The sequence below is a fragment of the Elephantulus edwardii genome, unplaced genomic scaffold (genome assembly GCF_000299155.1).
Source record: "Elephantulus edwardii isolate Elephantulus edwardi_28Jun2011 unplaced genomic scaffold, EleEdw1.0 scaffold00559, whole genome shotgun sequence".
Lineage (NCBI taxonomy): Eukaryota > Metazoa > Chordata > Mammalia > Macroscelidea > Macroscelididae > Elephantulus > Elephantulus edwardii.
The window spans coordinates 42,583-49,306 of NW_006400309.1; the positions used below are offsets into that span (position 1 = coordinate 42,583).

Below are 6,724 nucleotides of genomic sequence, written 5' to 3' on the forward strand. Positions count from 1 at the left end.
AGAAGGATAGGCAGTCTCCTCCCATGCAATTTACTACCTCTGAAAACCCACTGGGTCAGCTATGAGTTGGTTCCACTTAATGGCATACCACAACAACATACATATATAGACATATATCACAGAGAGTAGAGAATAGAGTTGAGGATCCTGGCCACTCCACAGACCAAGAACAGTAGACAAAAGAATCACAGCTTACATTGTGCTCTTTGTCTTGCTCCACTTCTGAAATAAAGGAGGACAATCGACTTCAAGTGAGAAGATATCAGGAGGATGTTCAGCCCACACTGTAGAGAAGCACCAACATCACAGGGGAGTGAAGAGGAAGTAGGTGGATAGAGGTGGGTGGAGGCCTGAGCCATCAAACCAGGACAGGCTGGTGGTAGGAAGTAGGAGGTCCTGGAGGGACAAGGAAAGGGTACCAAGCTGGATGCTAGCAGAGCAGGAGTGGGGGTGGGAACAAGACATTTGCCTAAGGGTGTAGTGGGTGGGCCCAACACCTGATTCTTTACCTGAATAATGAGAAAAATCTCTCATCTGCTCTTTTGGGCAAGATTCTTTTCTGTTAAATATTGTCCTAGAGTTGAAATCCCAAATTAAGACAAGTTAGGGAAAGAGATTGGCCAGCCACTCCCCAAAAACAGGCCTCAGAAACAATACAATAGAGCACACTTAACAGTAGATTAGCAGATGTGGCACCAAAGGCAGAGCCTTCTTCCTGGGAATCAAAGGAGGAGGAACAGACACTACTGATTGGAATGTGGAATGTGAGGAGCATGAATGCAGGAAAAATGGAGATTGTTAAGAAATAAATGGAATGCATAAATACTGACATACTTGGCATTGGCAAAATGAAAAATGTTGGCATGGGAACTTTTTAATTCAGTAATTGTTACTATGCTGAAAATAAAAAGGTGAGAAAAATGGGATCACTTTCATAGTTAAAAAGACTATGTCTGAGTGGCATCCAGTTCCTAAACAACATGCCTCTGGAAACTCTACGAACTTTGATAAATGACAGTAGTTATAGAAAAGCTTCAAGCCTTTTATTCATAGGGTTGCTATGGGTCAGGTCTACTTGATGGCAATCAACAACAACAATAACAGAAATAAAGTTAATTAACTTAGAAAAAGACTATATCTAGATTCATTTTGAAATGCAATGTTGTGAGTGACAAGATAATATCCACACACATACAAGGAAGATCTGTTAATACCAGTATCATTCAAGTACATGCACCAACAACCAGGGCCAAAGAGGAGGAAATAGATGACTTCTACCAACTTTTGCAGCCAGAAATCAATTGAATATGCAATCAAGACCCTTTGATAATAATAGGTAACTGAAATGCAGAAGTTGAGAACAGAGAAGAAGGATCAGTAGTCATAAAACATGGACTTGGTGACAGAAATAAGGCTGGACACAGTTTTTATAAGAAACATAAACATAAACTGCAACTATACATATGGACTTCAACTGATGATCTACATAGGTATCAGATTGACCACATCTGTGGAAGAAATTGCTGGAGAAGCTCAGTATCAGCTGTGAAAACTAGGCCAGAGGCTGACTTTGGAACAGACTATCAATTATTCATATCCAAGTTCGAACTGAAGCCAATGAAAACCAAATCAAATACACAATCAGTTTGACCTCGAGTCTATCCAACTCGAATTTCACAACAATCTCAGGAACAGGATTGAGCATGAATGGGCGAAAACTAGACGACCTGTGGAAGGATATCAAGAATATTATTCATGGCCCCCACTGCCACACGACCCCAGACCCTGATCCAGCGACCTGCTGCCCCCGTGACCCCACCTCAGCCCGCCACCGCCACGACCCCGACAGACATCTGCAACCTGAGTGAGGTACTCACGTGTGACTACCCGGAAGCCAGCCCTGCCAGGCATGAGCTGTACAGCTGCAACCTGAGTGAGGTCCCTGGGAGTCCCAACAGGGGCAGGTAGCCCCGCTGAGCATGAACAGAACATGTGCAAACTGAGGCCAATCAACTAACTGCCTTTAATCTGGAGCATCTTGGTCTGACTTAGCTGTAATAATTACTAAAAAAAAGAGACCACTTTCACAGGTTATCTCACACTTTGTGGCTTTAAAACACACATTTATCATATCACAGTTTCCATGGGTTTTGAAGCTGGGCATTGTTGAGTTGGACCTTCTGTTGTGTAACATGAAGTCTGAACTGACCCATAGCTGACCCTCCAGTGGGTTTTCAAAGGCAGTTAATCACATTAGAGGAGAATACCCATGCTTCTCCTGTGGACCAGCTGGTGGACATGAACTGAATTGGACCTTCTGGAAGGCTACTTTCAAGATGCTGGACAAAGCTGAATTCTCATCTGGAAGATCAACTGAGAATGAATCATCTACTTACCTTAAGTTTTTGACATATCTCTCTGTAGTTATAGAATTAAAGTATCTGCTTCTTGCTGGCTGTTGCCCAGAGGCCACACTCAGTTCTAAGACCAACCTGCAATTCCTTACCATATGAGTTATTTCTTCAAAACCAACAAGGAAAGAAATCTCTAATTTGTGTCTACTACTGAAATAAAGTATCTAACCATGGGAATGACATCAATGAGTAAAAATTGAATATTAGGTTAGTTGATGTTGCAACACTTTTTTCATTTGATCATGCAGCATGTTTTTATCAGCCTTTTGTAGTTCTTCTGACAAGTACTATGAGCATATTTTCAGAAAATTCCTCCTAGAATTTTATATTTATATATAAATTTGCAAAATGACCTCTATAATGGTTTGGGTGTCTCATGCAATTACAGTCCATACCTATCTTAGGTGGAATAAACAACAATGTAAGAACAAAGATTGAATTATTAGAGATTGGACTACTAAATAAAGATAATTACTAGAATATATTAGGAAATAATTTTTTTCATCAGTTGCCATCGAGTCAGCTCTGACTCATGATGACCTTAATGTGTAACAGAGTGACATACCCTCTGGTCTTGCATCATCTTCACAATCATTGATCATCGGTACGTCTGAGCCCCTTGTTGTGGCTGTAAGAAAGGATGTTGTTGTTGTTAGACAATGTCAAGTTGACAATGACTCACAATGACCCTATGAACAACAGATCTGAACCTTGCTCCATCTTGGGCCATCCTCATGATCTCTGATATGCTCAAGCCCATTGTTATAACCAAGGACAGAATAAGCATAGCATTGGATAAAGTAAGAATTTCTTTAAAAAGAGGCACTCTCTCTGGGAAATGTGCATAAAAATTGTGAGATTATGACATAAATATGCAAGGGAAGATCAAGTTCTTGATTTCTAAAGATAATTAAAAGGAAACTTGGCCACCTATATTATGTAGATGTCAACTAGAAAATGATGTGAGGTTAAATCAATACTTTGGAGGTCTGGTGTGGCTTGCAGTTAGGACTGTTTAATCATGTTCTGGTGTTCGTGTTTGCTTAGTAGTGTCTGATCAATGGGCTATCAAGAAGTTGTTTTCAACATTTGTTTTAATCTCACAGATATGAGTTGTCATAGTTTTAAATCAGAAATGCTCAGCTACCAAACTTCTGGATTCTATTGACCGTCTCTTCTCATATTAGGGGTTTTAAAAAAATATTTTATTAATTTTAATAAACATTTACAGATATTTTGGATTTCCATTCATTCATTGTTGCATTTTTCTCCCTGTCCAACCCTCCCCCCCCCCACAGTTCACGCTTCTCTTTGAAAAGTAAAAGAAAAATTCCTTCATTGGTATACTATCTCCCTGCCCCTTCCCTCCCACTCCATCCCCACCCCGAGTATACTCCACTATGCAACCTTCATTCTGGACTCTTTTCATAATCATAATACTCAATCACATATCACTTTTAAACTTCTCTCCCTCATCTGTTTCAATGCAGTGTACATAATTTATCCAATTTTTCTCAGTCTTACCCCAACCCTGTTGTCAGTCCCATTCTACAACAGTAGCACTATGTAGTATTTGTCTTTTTGTGACTGAGATATTTCACTCAGCATAATGTCACCAGGGTCACCCATTTTGAATAATATTGCATGAGTTCCTTTATTTCAATGCAGCATAGTATTCCATTGTGTGACTATGCCAGAGCTTCTCTATCCATTCGTTTGTTGATGGGCACTTGTTTCCAGCTCTTCGCTATTGTGAACAAAGCTGCAATAAACATGGGTGTGCATATATCTGCCTAAGTGGCAGTTATGGTTTCTTTAGAGTGTATTCCCAGTAGAGGAATTGCTGGGTCAAATGGCATTTCTATTTGCAACTTTTTGAGAAAGCGCTATACAGCCTTCCATAGTGGTTGCACCATTTTAAACTTCCACCAACAGTGAATAAGGGTTCCAGTTTCTCTACAACCTCACCAACATTTGTTGTTTGCTGTTCTGTTAAATTTTGCTATTCTGACTGGGATGAGACGATATCCTGAATGAACCAAAGACTATGGAGAGTGAAATGTATTTCTAGACATAGTCATTTCACTTGTTTGCTTACTAACTCATAGGTCCCACTGATTCCCTTTCCCTTAGATTACTTATACACTGCTATAAAAGCAGGGCACAATATATCAAGACTTTGGTGCTTAGCTGCTGACCAAATAAATGGTTGACAGTTTGGAGCCACCACTTAATCCCTGTGAGAAAGACATAGCAGACAGCTTCTGTGAATATTGATGTTTATATGCTTGGGAACTCTGTCTGGGTCAGTTCTTCATTGCCCTTCAGGGTCTCCATGAATTAGAAAGAGTAGGGATGTACTTTGGTCATGTTTAAGGAGAGACTGGTCCTTGGAGAAGGACATCATGCTTGGGAGGGTGGAGGGCAGGCACAGAAGGGGAAGGCCCTCTAGGAGGTGGATTGATTCAGTGACTGGAGTAATTGGGATAGGTGTGTCAGAGACAGTGAGATTGGCACAGGACAGAGCAGAGTTTAGGGCTGTTGTACATAGGGTCACTAAGAGTTGCAAGTGACTCGACAGCACATAACAACAACAACAAGGGATTTCAATATAGATTATACCTCAACATCAGGGAAACAAAAGCCCTCACAAGTGGGTATCATGAAAGATGGAGAAAAAGTTGAAGTTGCCAAAGATTTCTTTTTAATTGGATCCCTAATTAACCTATAAGCGAGCTCTGGTAGCCTAGTGGCAAGAAGCTGTAATGCAGTTCCAGAGACATGCAGTTCAAGACCACCAACTGCTCTGCAGGAGGATGGGCAATCAATTCTCGTGTGATTAGCTGCCTCTGAAAACTCGCTGGACAACCAGTTATGAGTTGCTTCCAACTTGATGGTACACAACAACAATTAACCTACAGTAGCAGAAGTCAAGAAATCAACAGACGTGTCTGTTTGCCATTCAAATATCTTCCTCTGTGAAAATTCTTTTGCCCATTTTGTAATTGGTTATCAGTCTTTTTCTTGTGGAGGCCCAGGAGTATTCTGTAAACTTTTATGTGACTCTTCTCTGAGATGGTATTACCAAATATTTGTCGCCAGTTTGTAGGTTTTCTTTTCATCCTATTGGAAAAAGTTTTTGATGCACACATAGATTTAATCTTTAGAAGGGCCCATGCATCAATTTTATCTTCTTCAGATTGTGCGTTTCTGGATGTAGTTGGCTGTCTCTTTTTACATTGGACTAGCGCTCCTAAGCTTGATCCCAGTTTGTCTCTATGAATGTTAAGGTTTGGGGCTTTACTCCCAGGTCTCTGATCCACCTTGAGTTGATTTTTGTGTATGGTGTGAGATGTAAACTCTGTTTCAGCTATTTGCAGGTAGAAGTCCGGTTTTGCCAGCACTATTTGCTGAAGAGGTTGTCATTTCCCCATTTGATAGCTGTGATTTCTTTGTCAAATATTAGTTGACCACAGAAAGCTGGATCTATTTCTAGGTTCTCAATTATGTTCCTATTGGTCTATGTGGCTGTCATTGTACCAGTACCATGCTGTTTTGGTTACTACTGCTGCGCAGTAGATTTTGAGGTCAGGAAGTGCTATGACTCACTCCTCATTTTGTTTCTCTGAAGCATTTTGCTTATTTGGGGTCTCTTGTCTCCCCAAATAAATTTTACAATTTCCCTTTCATTCTCCTTGAAAAATGAATTTGGTATATGGACTGGGATTGCTAGACTGCTTTTGCTCAAAATCACTGGAAATAAGAGAGACGTAAATCAAAACCACAATGAGGTACCATCTCACTCCAGTAACATTCGCAAAGTTTAAGAGGGCAGCAAATAATAGATGTTGGAGAGGATGTAGCGAGAATGGAACTCTTTTGTACATTGTTGGTGGAATTGTAAAATGGTACAACCATTCTAGAAGGCAGTTTGGTGCTTCCTCAAAAAGCTGAACATAGAAATTCTATATGACCCAGCTATTCCACTACTTGGAATACACCCTGAAAAAAATGAGAACTGAGGCACAAACCGAAACTTGTACACCAATATTCACAGCAGCGTTATTCACCATTGCAAGAAAATAGAAACAGCTCAAAAATCCAACCACAAACTAATAGATTGAGAAATTATGGTACATTCACACAATGGAATACTATGCAGCACGTGGGAGCACTGATTTTGTAAATCATTACTTAACTTGGGAGAGACTGGAGAGCATTATGCTGAGTGAACGAACTCAGTTCCACAAGGACAAATATTGTAGAAAACCATTATTGTAGAATGAGTATAAGATGCAAGGGGCGGGGGG

The 6,724-nt window shown here is 40.3% G+C and overlaps 1 pseudogene; it reads left to right on the forward strand.

Moving 5' to 3' along the window:
* The first annotated feature begins 1,755 nt into the window (after positions 1 to 1,755).
* The window catches only part of LOC102855502, a 38,033-nt pseudogene continuing 33,064 nt past the window's right edge, over positions 1,756 to 6,724 (forward strand).